We start from the raw sequence: 14,288 nt of genomic DNA, 5'->3' as shown, positions 1-14,288 counted from the left end.
ATTGAGGTGATATTTAAATATTTAATATTTTATTCTTTATTGATTATTGGTATTGTTGTTTTACTTCTAAATCGTTGTGACAGTTTGAGAATCTTAGATCTGACTGAGGTATTTTTAGGATTCTAACAGTGATACTTAACATATTTGAGTATTAGAAATATACTTGAAATGTTAATTGTCATTAATGTCTGAGTGTGATTCTAAGATATTTTTATAAATATGCGAGAAATTGATATTTATGAAGCATTCTTAAAAATTTTATATGCAAGAAATCGATATAAATGAATTTCTTACTGCCATCAATTTCAATCAAAGAACTTAATATTAACATGTTAATCAAAATACGTTAGAGTGAGAAAAATGAAACTTAATCCTTATTATTCCAACTTAAAGCAACCAAATTCTTTGTCTGTTTTCTTATTGATCATAGCCAACTCATTCAATTTCAACACACTTTTAATTATTTTGTCTTTATATTTAGCGATTTTTGTACTTGATAATTGAATTGTTCATTGTGGGATCGATATCCGCCCTTATGGACAAGTATTACTTATGACAACGCGGTGCACTTGTCGTAGAAAGTCATCACATACTTCCTCTGTGAAATAACAATACCATTGTTAAAAAAAGCATTTTTGACATCCAGTTGATAAAGATGTCATTGTAGAAGACATGGCTATAAATAAGCGAATTGAAGTCATCTTTGTTACTGGAGAAAAAGTATCATCATAGTCTAAACCAACAATTTTGGTATAACCCTTAGCCACAAAACAAGCTTTGAGACGATCAATAGTACCATTAGGACCAATTTTAATAGCAAAGAAACCTGCAACCAATAACAGATTTCCCATAAGGTAAAGGAACGAGGTCCCAGGTTCCATTATTTTAAAGCGCACTCATTTCATAAAGCATGGTTTGACGCCAACCAGAATGTGCTAAGACATCACCTACAGACTTCAGAATAGACACAAAGGAAATATATGAAAGGTAAGTAAAAAAAGGTTGAGATAGTCTATGATAACTTCAAGCATTATAATGTAGAGAGGGATTATGGGTAGAATGTATACCTTTACGGATGGAAATGGGAATATCAGGTTTAATTATCGGAGCCAGAAGGGACGGAGGATCTAGCACTAAAAGAGATTCATCTAGTGCACGATGGGAAGACTGGCGAAGATTGTAATCTTGAAGAGGTGGTGGGGGAGGAGAATTTGCAGGCACACTAGACATAACAAGAGGATCAAAGACAACTATAATATGTATTTGTTCAAATGGAGACACAAATGGGGAGGATAGAGACTTAAAATAAAGAGAAGACTCAATGAAGATGACATATGCAAAAACAAAATAGCGGTTAAGAGAGGGTGAAAAACATTTATATCCTTTTTGAGACCTAGTAAACCCTAAAAAAACACATTTGTGTGACCTAGTAGATAATTTATCTAGACCAGGACAAAAATTGTTAACATAACATGTAGACCCAAAAACTTTATGTGGTAAGGGATGAAGAGGTTCACGAGGAAATAAAATAAATTGAGGAATTTTATTCTCTAAAATTGAAGATGGCATACGATTAATTAGATAACATGTATTAAGAATCGCATCACCCCAATAACATTGAGGAACGTCACCGTGAAGTAACATAGTACAAGTAGTTTCAATAAGGTGTTTATTCTTGCGCTCAACCACCTGATTTTGTTTAGGGGTATAAGCACGTGAGGTTTAATGAAGAATGTCATGAGATTTCATAAAAATGGTAAAAGAATGAGAAAGATACTCTTGAGCATTATCACTGTGTAAGGTTCGAATTGAAACACCAAATTGGTTTTTAATTTCGTTATAAAAAGATTGAAATATAGAAAACAACTCATAACGAGATTTCATTAAAAATAACCAAGTACACTTTGAATAATCATCAATAAAAGTAACAAAATACTGAAACCCTAAATTAGACTTGACACTACTTGGTCCCCAAATGCCAAAGTGAAGTAAGGCAAAAGGGGATGAAGCACGTTGTGAGACACTAATAGGAAAAGAATTGTGACTGTGTTTACCTAAATGACACGACTCACAAGATAAACTAGACACTTTGGACAAACTTCGAACAAGGTGTTGCATCTTGGCAAGACTAGGATGACCTAGTTGAGCATGAATGAGAGATGGAGAATCCATAACTATACCAACATGTGCATATGTTCGTAGGTGGTAAAGACCATGAGACTCACATCCGGTGCCAATTATCCGTCTCAAACTCTGGTCTTGTAAACAAATAGAATCTTTGGTAAAAGAAATAACACATTTAAGGGAATGAGTTAGATGACTAATGGATAATAAGTTAAAGGGAGACTCGGGAACAAAAAGAACATTATCAATATATACAAAAGGAAGAAGATGAATAGTACCAACACCATGGGATGAGACCCTAAAGCCATTGACCATGGTAATGGTTGGTAAGTAGCCGAAGGTAGACAAAGAAGAGAACAAATATTTATTACCGATAATATGATCGGTGGCACTTGAGTTGAGAACCCAAGGACCAAGAGAATTGACTGAATAAGGCCAACAAAAGGTGTACCTGAATGTGCAACATGAGCAGTGGAACCAGAGTTCTGACAATCCTCATACCATTTAAGAAATTCATTATCAACTTGAGTTGGTCATGAAAAGGCACTTTACTTAGAATTGGATCAATGTTCTAACTCAAGAACTCACCAAGACTTTGCACCAAACCAAAGCTCATATGGAAGTCCATATATTGTCAAATGGAATCAAACAACAAGGAATGAAGAACAAGAATTGAAAGCTGGACAGAATTGAAATATACAGCTACTGCACCGAACAGAAAATGAAAACAAAGCTGGAAAACACCATTTAAACGGTGAAAACGATGAAGAACACTAAAACAAACAAAATTACAGATTGAAATTGAAGAACAAGATGAAGGAAGATGACTTATGTGATTGAAGCAAGGATTGGGAATGGACACGCCACTTGGATGATGAATGTTCCAAGATAAGTGCAGATTTTCCGCCACTTGAATGCTCCCAATGCATCACAAGATAAGACAAGGAAAGGGAGAACTCGTCTCACAATCACTCACAAATGGAGCATAGTAACTTTACTCTATTTTTCCAATCTGCATTGTGAAGGACCTAAGCCCTCCTTTTATAGGAGCAAGGGCTGGTCATTTACATAGCTTATTCCCTAAGCTACCCAAAAAGCTCCTAAGATCACACCCCCTTACTAAGCTCACTCCCCAAGCTTCTAGAATTTTCTAAACTAAAGCCTAAAGATGCTTTTACAAAAGAGGTGTCTAATGTTTCCCTCTAAGCATCTTTCTAAACACTATTCTATATTATTTACAATTTAAAAGAAACTATAAAGAGATATATTTAATTGAACCCCATTCTTGAAAGCTTGTAGACTTCTTTGGCGTTAGGCTTGATCCTCTCTTTATTTTATGTCTTCTTTTAATTTTGAGAAGACTAGAAGGAAGAACTTCAAATGTGAAGGTGAATGACCTCTTCCTTCATTAATAAAAGCCTCCTTTATTTGATTATCATCATTAGATGAAGGAGGGCCCATGGTAGAAGGTTGCACATGAACATTTTCGGCAACCGCAACAGGTTTAGGAGGACGACCATGTAAGGCATAACACCGATCAATTTTGTGGCCAAGTTTGCCTCAATGGTCACACTTGTGATTCAATTTGCCCGACTTGGAAGGACAAGTACGATCATAACGTTGAAAGATTAAAGCAGAAGAGTCATCAACTGGAAGAGGTATATCAATGATGTATTTACCTGGCACACATAGAAGGGTAGAACAGGTAGAAGTAAAATTGGGAACAACAGGAGATCCCAAAATCTGATCACAGACATGAGAATAATCATCAGGAAGGCCATGTAAGCCCAATAACATGAAGAACTTGGACCATTGCTATAGTTCTTGAGTAGGAGTGGAGGCAAGAGACAATAATTCATTAAAATCATGAAGAAAAGCATGTAGCTTACCCAAATATTCAGTCATTGTACCATCAAGACGTTTGGGAAGCAACAATGGTAAGGGAATTTTGACACACACCATAAAGATGTTGAGTATCATTGGTGTATAATAATTTCGCCCGTTCCCAAACTTCTAAACACGTTTCAAAAGCACGAAAAAATTGTTTTAAAGATGAGTGAATAATAGATTTAATAACAATGCATAATTGAGCATCAATTTTCAACCAACGGGAAGCCTCACCTATAGCAACAATGCGAACACATTGGGTAAGATGATCAACATAATTTTGACTCTTAAGCCATAATTTATTTGAGGCTCAAGTGTCATAATTAGTTTCATCCAATTTGTCAATAGAAAGATGAACATTGACATAATTATTATAAATGGAGGGATTGGGCATAGTGGCAATCGAGGAAGCCACATACCTAGTTATCGGCGACATAGTGGTAGGAGACAGATTGGGCTTAGTGGTAGGAGACAGATTGGGCTCAGTAGTAGGAGATTGGGCTTAGTAGCAACGACTCCAGTGAGATTCTGACAAGAATTCCGACAACGACAACTCTGACGAGATTCCGACGACGGTGACAACTTCGATGGCGGTGACGGCTGACGGTGAACAGTGGGTTCACCCAAAAAAATTGAATCCTAACCTTAAGCTCTATATACCATGTTAAGAATGAAGAAAATGTATTTAGGATTGATATCCCTTGTGTAAAATACACACATAAGGGTCTTTATTTATAGATGAGAATAATAACAAAATCAATAACATAATTATATAATAATATAAACTATGGGCTAAGCCCGATACATTAAACAATGTCCAAAAATTAGTTACCCCCAACATGGTTAACGACTTTAGTCAAATACAATTAGATTAAATGATTAATGGTGTGATTGTGAATTTGTGACCACTTCCAAGCTCTTCGGCTTCCCTGTCGTTACGTTATTGTCGTTTTCTCTTCTTGTCATTTACAAATGATGACATTCATTGATCCAATCTACAACTTCCACATTATTAAAAAGGCATAAGTTGAATTTTATACAGTTAAAAAAGAAGATTATTGGTCTACTTATATTGGACCAAATCTCATACCTGACCTCCACATGCGACGCAAAGAGTCGGGACAACCAATTACATCTTGTTTGCATAATGAAAGAGATCAACCAATTCAGAACAAGCCAAAAAAAATTCTTAATGTCGTAATGAATGTCACAACAGATGAAATTATCCATTTAAACAGTAAAGTCATCCTTTGTATTGTTGTTTTCATCAAATATTATAATATCATCTTCCTTTAATGACTCATATTCAATAACTTTATTTATTTTTTAATACATTTATTTTAACATAAATACATGTATTTTATTGTTTTTTATATATCATATAATCTATATTTTCATTAACATTCATATTACATAATCTAACAATTTATACATAAACCATAACCAATTTATTTACAACCGTATCAATCTTAAATGCTACTTCAGGAACATAATTTAATGTTTTTAAAAACAACAAAAATATTTTTAACTTTAAGAATATTTAAAAAATAAAAACTATTTTTAATTTATTGCATAACCTACTTTTAATACAAATTATTTTAAATACTTAATATATATTTTTAATATATCAAAACTTGATTTAAGGTAATTTTTTTTTAAAGTTAAACTCTTCAACTTTATTTATGATTCTTTTAAATAATACAAAATTAAAATTTTGAAATTATATACTATAAATAAAATTTTACACATTGTTATAATGTAATTTTAAACAAATTTTAAATTATTATATACATATTTTTATTAAAAAAGTATAAATTATTATTTTGATGAGGAAAAAAAATCTAACTTAAGTTGTGTTTCAAACTAAAACTCGTACTCACAATATACGTATTAAGAATACTCAACTTTATCAACTTATAAGTTTGCACCCAATTATATATGAAATGTCTTAATCTATACTCGATGTGTGATATTTAAGAATACGACTTTGAAAATACTTGTTCCCTTAATTTGTTATGCATATGTCATTTTCGTATTTTCATTACCAAATTACACCATTTTGGTGTAATTTCCGCCGATATGAGTTTCCTCTTAGTAAGAGTCTCAACTGTGTATATATATATATATACATATATATATACATATATATATATAAAAGATTTTTTTTTGTCTTTCTTGCTCATGATAGTATGCTTTTTGAAATGCCTTATTTTTTTTACAATAGCAGATCACCTTCTCTTTGGTATCTCTTTGGTTTATAGGTTTTAACATTTTCTTCTTGTTGTATTTTTTGAACATCTCTTTGAACGTGTTTCTAAGGTATAATATGATATAATTCAATAATTATTTAAAAAAAATATGAGTTACTGATGAAAAAATAATTTACAGATAATGATAATAATCCACATTGTTCGATATGTGTTTAGTGTTGTGAGAGCGAGACTCAACTTCAGCTCTCCATACAAATACCCACAATCAATAACTAATACAAGCAGCATAAAAATTTAAAAATATGCAAAGCTTAAATGACAACACATCAAATTCTATTTAGAAGTTACGAGTCATATTATCTCCGTACATTCTTAACATAAAAGTGTTCTTAGGCTTATTCCTATATTCTCGAATATACTTTTAGATTGTTTATTTCAAAAGTCTATTAGATCTGCAACTCTATAAGCTTAAACTTGTTTTGGATCGAAAATGGAAAATCTTACCGTAAGAAGATCCATCTCTTATCTCATATGAATGCATGGTGGTGAATTATGGGACAATTGTGAAATAACTGCTGCGATGATTCCAAGATGAAGATATACAGATGTAAAGTGCAATATTGATAAATGATAGTCTTAGAATGCACGAGACAGAATTTGGTTTTTGAAATAATATTTAAGAGTATTTTGTTCTTTCAATAGAAGACGTGAGATGAGAAAAATATGAGGTATTGATCATGAGCTTCAAGTTAAAATTAACAACCAGTTATCAATCCATTAAAACTATAACTTTTTTTTTTTCATTTTAATCCATTTAAAATAAAATTCCTATTATAGATTACGTTTATTTAAAACAGATAAAATAAATAAATTATATATATTATCTGTTTTTATTGCCCCATTTATAGTTTCCCACACTCGTCTTTTCTTTTCCCTTTTTTTCAAAATTTATTTCACGTTATGAAACTGTACATGCATATTTTCGCATAACGGTAAGAAATCATCTTTATCTCCACACTGAAACTGTGGTTTCCGAACCCTGTAGCGATGTTGTTTTTCAGAAGAATTTTCTGCAAATGAATAGTGCAGGCACAAGACAATGGTGTAAAACAGTTGCCCTTCACGAAACCATGTCTCTTTACACTTGATGGTACATAATATATCTATTATTAAGAAAACATTTAAATGAAGATATTGATTTTTAATTTTGATAGTGCAGATTAATTATGATATATTTTAGTTACAAATATAAATAACATAGTACGATAAAACTTTTCTTTAAAAATAAGAGAAAAAAAGATATTTTAAATACTTTTATTTGATCAGTTTATGTACAGATTTTGAAGAACTTAAGAAAAAGAACTGATGCATTTCACATACCAGACTTATCTGTCTCGTTTGAAAAGACTTACCAAATCTTAAACTGGTCGAACCATCCACTTACCTGCTCCTACTTACCCCTACTTGTTGTTGAATACTATTTCACACCAAATAGTGATTGTTTTATTTCAACAACTCATTCTTATCAACTTTTTCATGCATGGTTTAAGAGCTTCCAAACAAACCATAGGCCTAAAATAAATCCTAAAGATTCTTTGACAGCGAAAGCATTTGTACAGCTACACTGTCGTACCACCGAGTCATTAACATGTTTCATCATTTCGGATTACACTACAAGCCTTGCAAATTATAACTTTCCATTATTACACTCAAAACAAACTCACCCTTCATGGCCCCGCTGTTATGTCAGGTGCCTCAGTTACATTTCCCTGTTAAGTTTCACTCACAGACTCAACAATATTTAATCAGCCAAATACATATCATCAACTTCAGATACTGCTTATAACAGTGTGCATCCACTTTCAAACTAGAAATTAATTGACACCCTTTACAGCAGGAAAAAATGTGTTCATAGTAGTTCCTAGTTAAACATCCAGAGTTGCACATTCTAGCTATCACCCCTCACTCCTCAGTATGGTGTATGATAACTTAGTGGTGTAATGAAATTACTGATCATAGGGCTGTAAGATAAAACGGTAATTAATCTTTCATAATTCATTTATTGGAGACCACAGTGTAACATTGATACCCTTCACACTCTTTCCAACAACAAGAATCATGATGTAAGTTTGGAACTAAATTTACGTGGAAAATTAACAAAGAAGACATTAGGAAAGCAATTTACCTCTCAAGTGGCAGGTTCAGTAGAGAGTAACAGAGAAAGAGAAGCAAGGAGGGTGAGGAAGCCGTGTTGGAGAAGGGGAGCACGTGCAAATGAGTTCTATGGCGTTTAAGAGAGCCAAGAGTTGCACACTTGCACGTGCCCTGCTTCTCCAACAAGGAGCTTCTCACCCAGTGAACGAAAATTACTGCACAACATGAGTGAGAGTGTGCGAGGGTGGTGGTAGAGGCTCAGTATTTATAGGTAGCAACTTGAGTGCGAGTGAGTGTGTGTGTGTGAGAGAGAGAAGGAGACAGAAGAGAGTTATGTAAGCAACGTGGTGAAAGACATCAGAAGGTGACTCAATCCTAATTTTGACGTAACATAGCATTACACATGTAAATGAAAAATTTCAATTAATATGAAAGAATTGATAACATTTCTCTTTAAAAGTAATAACATTGTACTGCATGTTATGAAAAGATTATGGGTGATTACGACAGAAGTGAATCATGTAATGGTGTTAATTGGAGTGGAGATGAAAATGAAGAAAAGAAAAAGAAGTGTGGCGGTGGAAACCGTGGCATGTGGTGGCAGTGAGTGTATACACAGAAATTGAAAGAAGGGGATATCGAAGGAAAGGCGATTGGAGTGTTGTCTGGCTTAATTTCATAAAAAAGTGAGGAAGCCCTTTGTTCATTTGAGGTTCACTGCAGCAGAGAGAGTAGTACTAATGGCAGCCTTTGGATCCAGAGTGTTGGGACCCACATGCATAGATATGGGGCAGCCCCATGTTGGGTTACCCTTTTGGTTTGCAAAGAATTGGGTTGTGGAAGCAGCAAGAAGGGAGATAAAGAAGAATAATGTATGAGTGCACGTAGGCTTTGCGTGTTGGTCGCAAGTTTTTGAGTATGGCATGGCATGGCATGTGTGAGTTTTAGAGAAAGTTGGAGCCTCCCTAGCTTGATATCATTCCCTACACCTAATAGACCCTTACCTTTTCTCCCCTAAGCTTTTAGCAATTTAATTAACACACCCTACTCTCCAACAATTTCAAAGGGTAACATTAATGCCTCCATCAAGGACATGAATGAAACTGACAAGTTATTGATTAGCCACTGTGCCCGAGTGACAAAAGTCCTACACAATCATATAGGACATGTTTAGATTGTTAAGCTTTCATGGAATTCATTTTGCATTCTGAGTTTGCTCAAATAACCTTGGTATAACAAATTTTTGTCTTGTCTTTAGCAAAGTATTTAGTTTTCACAACAGAGAGGTTTTTGCCCCTTTGGGGGGAGGAGGTGTGATGAAAGATTTCAAAGTGTAGTGAATAGCATGCGAGAACCTTAGCGTGCAGCAATGGTTCAAATCCTAGTTCAGTTTCTCCATAGGTCACACTTACGCAGCCCATCATTACTCTTTGCTGTTGGGTTCACTGCTAGGTCAATTGAATTAATTATGCAGAATGGTTGAAGGGAAAAATGAAACAGGTTGGTATGTCACAGTGGATTTCTAAATTTTGCATGCACGCATGTCTTATGCATTAAAGAAACAATGAAGTGGTAGTAGGGGAAGTTATGGGTGTAGGGTGATCTATTGAATATGGATTGAGAAAATGGACATGCTTTTATCTATCTTGTGGGAGAAGAACATAGATTCTGGATGAGGTCATTATGAAATCTAAGGACATTAATATTGGCGTGTGCACTCTGCACTTGGTATGTGGTAAATGCTTTATTTGGTGAAGCACTAGCACTACTCAAAGGTTTTTCAAAGTCAATCATGCTCCCAAGCTGCTAAAATTCTACAGCACTTGATGTATGTGTTTGACTATGCTTCGGAAAAAGGAACAGCAACATAACAAAACAACCCATTCCTTCTTTACCCCTTATGTTTAGGACATCATCAAATCTTTCAACCTTTGCACTCACCACTCACGTGGGACTCAAACACCTTTCAATAATTTGCAGGTATGGAACTAATGCCTACACTACTCATAGCCATGGTTCCCAACCTATTTTTCTTCTTTTATTGCTCAAAGAGGAGGCTTATGCAGTAACACTAAGGCTTTATATTCATCTTTAAACTCTGTCTCCAACTCAGAACACAAACAAAAAAACTCATTACAAAAGCTTCATTCTTACACCACCAAGGAAATAAGAAATTATGAACACAAACAAATAAATTAAAAAAATTGCGCAATTTTCCCTATATATAAAGTTTCTTCCAAATATTAATTTTGGAACAAATTACTAGATCGTAATTCGATTAATCATGACTAAATACAAGTTAATGAAATTAACAAAATAATATAGAAAAATCAAAAGATATAGACCCTTAATTCAGGTAGCCTAAGAAAATAATCAATTATTTTCAAAATACAAAAACAAAACCAGACAAATTCTAAGTAAGGTAGTTTAAGCAGTCTTCAAGTCTAGAACACCTACCATTACCCTTTCCTTCGAGTTTTTCTATTTTGCTTTCCAATAACAACTTCAGCTTTAGATAAACTTTTTTACGAAGAAAACAAGATAACCTAACTTTTATAATTCTCTAATCTAACTTTTATAGAAGCAAATGATTCCAGAAAGTCTTTTGAATGCAGAGAGTGCAGTTTTTGTATTTGAAATGCAGATGATGAGAGGAACAAAGAGACTATTTATCTTTTAGAGTAAGATGGTACTTAACAAAATTTAAAGGTTTGATGTTATCATTTTTTTCTGCCAATATATATATTAAATGAATTTAAGCATATCAACAGAGGGATAGAGACAGAAATTCTTAAATTTTCCAAATATCGCAGAATTTTATGTTTCAACCCAGCTAAATTAGTAAGAACTTTTAAAAAAACATCACATTTATTACCACTGATTTCAATGCTTTGAATTACTGTCATATTCCCTCCCCCTACCATATCTGCATTAATGTTATTAAGAAAAACTCTCTTGAATTCAAAATCTTCTGGTTTTGGTTCATGATTACTGTGGTCCAGTTTTTCAACCATTGTTCCATGCTGGAACTAATCATAAGGTATGAATTTCCTGAAGCCTAGACAATCAGGGTATGTAATCAATGTATTTTCTGAATGCTCTTATGGTATATCTCATTTTCATTTTGAAGATGTGATGAAGCTGCTTTTATATTGGAAGTTGCTTATTTTTCATTTATAGAATAATGGTGTATAAAATCATAAAAGGACGTCACATTCTAAGAAAATAAGCAAATTATAAGTGGAAAAATATATTATGACAAGTAAGAGAGTTACCATCAACGTCAGATTCTCTAAGTAATAAAATTAAGAGATAATGAATTAAACCAAAAATAACTGTAACAAACATTTGACTAAGCGAGAGAAAAAAAATGCCATCTTAAAATTGGACAAAATTTATTTTAGTGATGATGTTTATAATAACTAAATAACTATTTACTCATGGATTTCTTAGGAGAATCATAAGGCAGGTCGTTTACAAGAGTAATAATGGTATAATAAATCAATTATAAGTTAATTATTTAAAAATAATAAATTACAATAAATAAAATAAATTATGGATAATTATACCACGTGCCATTACTATATAACGGATTTGTATGTTGTATATTATTAGACGGTAAAAAAAGAAAACCAAATAATAATTTTTTAATCTAATAATTAATAATTTAAGATATCTATGCAGTTTAAATATTACAGAAACATTAATTATATCATCTATTAAATTTATATCAGGGGATGTATGGGATTCAGAAGACTTTTTTCCATTAAAAAAGTTAGGTAAATTTAACAAAAATTGTAATAATATAATAATTTTTTAAATTATATTTTTAACTAAAATTTTATAATTTGGAATTTTAAAGGACTTTTCACATTTTTTTATTTTTATTTTATTTATTTATTTATTTATTTATTTTATTTTATTTTATTTATTTTTTTTCAGCACTTTTCACATTTTATAAGATTTATAGATTGATATAAACGAAAATGGTTTTATGGATTCATAAGAATTTAAAGGACTTCATCCTTTCATGCATTTAAAAAAAGAATTCTTATTATGAATATCTCACTTTAGTAAACAACTAATTAGATAATAATAATAATACAAAGTAACATTTTTGAACAGAAAATAAAAAAAATATTAACTAATTAATTAATAAATAAATGACAAATAAATAATAAAAACATTAACGTCGAAAGAAGAAGAAAGAAGAGACACATTTAAAAAGTTCCTTCACAACTCCTTTTTTTTTCATTCAAGATAATAGAGGTTATTAAGTATTACTGGAATTGTTTGTTTTATGTAATTTAAGGTGGTGTTTCAATCCATCAATCTAATATATATTTAGTATATATTTATAAATCATATTATTAGAAGTTTCTTTATAAAATTTAATTTAAATATTAAATTACTTTCATATAAATATTTAATAAGCTTTTGTATACATACAAATAAAAAGACTCAAAATATATAAAAATTCAATTAACAACATTATCTATCGAAATTTGTATGATTTTAATTTTTTTAGCATTTTAAATTTTCAATTAAATGCCACCTGTTGTTGTTTTCTAAAAAAGGTAATATCATGAATTTGTTTAATATTTAAAAAATTCAATTCAATACTACAAGATATTTTTATGAGTAAATATTTTAAAATCTCAATTAAATACATCAAGATACCTACACAAATTTAGAATGATAAAAGTTAGATGATGAAATGAAACTTTTAATAAGATTCTTACGAGAAAGGGATATGTGTGTGAAATTATAAAAAATCCAGATATTCAAATATTAAAATAAGGAAAAAGAAAAACAATAATATTATAATAAACTGATTTATCAGTATTTAAACATTAAGTTAGTCGAACACTTGGAAAAATGAAAAGATGTGGATTGCTTAAAAGGACAAATAAATAAATATGATAATCTTATTCAAAATATCTTTATCGGATTTTTTATTCATTTACCGCTTGTTAATGCAAATACTCACCACTTCAAACTAATTTATTTTACTTTCTGATGGGTGTAAATATTTGATAACTTCCATTCATCAAGAAACCAGTACATTACAATATAGAATATAAATGATAGGTAATTATAACATGCACCAAAATTATTCATTAAAACAAAACAAATGAATTTAGAATAATAAAAATATTAATTGACAGTAGAACTCTGTTATAAAAGTAGTTGCAATTAAAAGATGATTACATATCTAAAAATGCTATTCGTTATATGTTTATTTGTTTTGTTAAATGATATAGTAAATATATGTTAATATGATTGCCAGCTAAAAAAAATGGAAAAAATATATATGATAAAATTTAAAAACTAGCATATTAAATAAGTTGTTTAAGAAAATATTATAGTTATTTAATATTTAGTTAGCTTATGTGATATCCTTAAAAAAAAGGTTTTTTGTGGGATTAAATTAATACTTTTATAGTTATGCAATATTATTGATATAGTACAAAAATACGTTAATATAATTACATAAAATGTCATATATAGTATATAATATAAATGTGGTAGAAATGTTACATAGATGAATATAAAAATATAGTAAGAGATTATTTCATTGGTATAATAAGTTTTTATTTAGTATATTTTTAAAATTCTTTATTTCAGTATAATAAGTTTCTATTTAGTATCTTTCTTTATGAATAAGGATAGTATACCTATGTATTGTTTTTGTTAACATATAAGTTTTAGGCTAATTTTTTTTTTAATATTTTTTTCATGTGATACAGATAATTGTTATTACTTGAGGTATCAGTCTATCTCAAATGTTAAGTTATATAATGATGACTAAAATAAAAATATTTTTATAAAAAAAAACATAGAAAGAGTACAAAGTTTTTTTATACACAATAAAAGAAACGAGTAGAAAGGAGCAAAGCATGTATTTTGATG

The sequence above is a fragment of the Phaseolus vulgaris genome, chromosome 7 (assembly GCF_000499845.2).
Source record: "Phaseolus vulgaris cultivar G19833 chromosome 7, P. vulgaris v2.0, whole genome shotgun sequence".
Lineage (NCBI taxonomy): Eukaryota > Viridiplantae > Streptophyta > Magnoliopsida > Fabales > Fabaceae > Phaseolus > Phaseolus vulgaris.
This window is presented reverse-complemented; position numbering follows the sequence as displayed.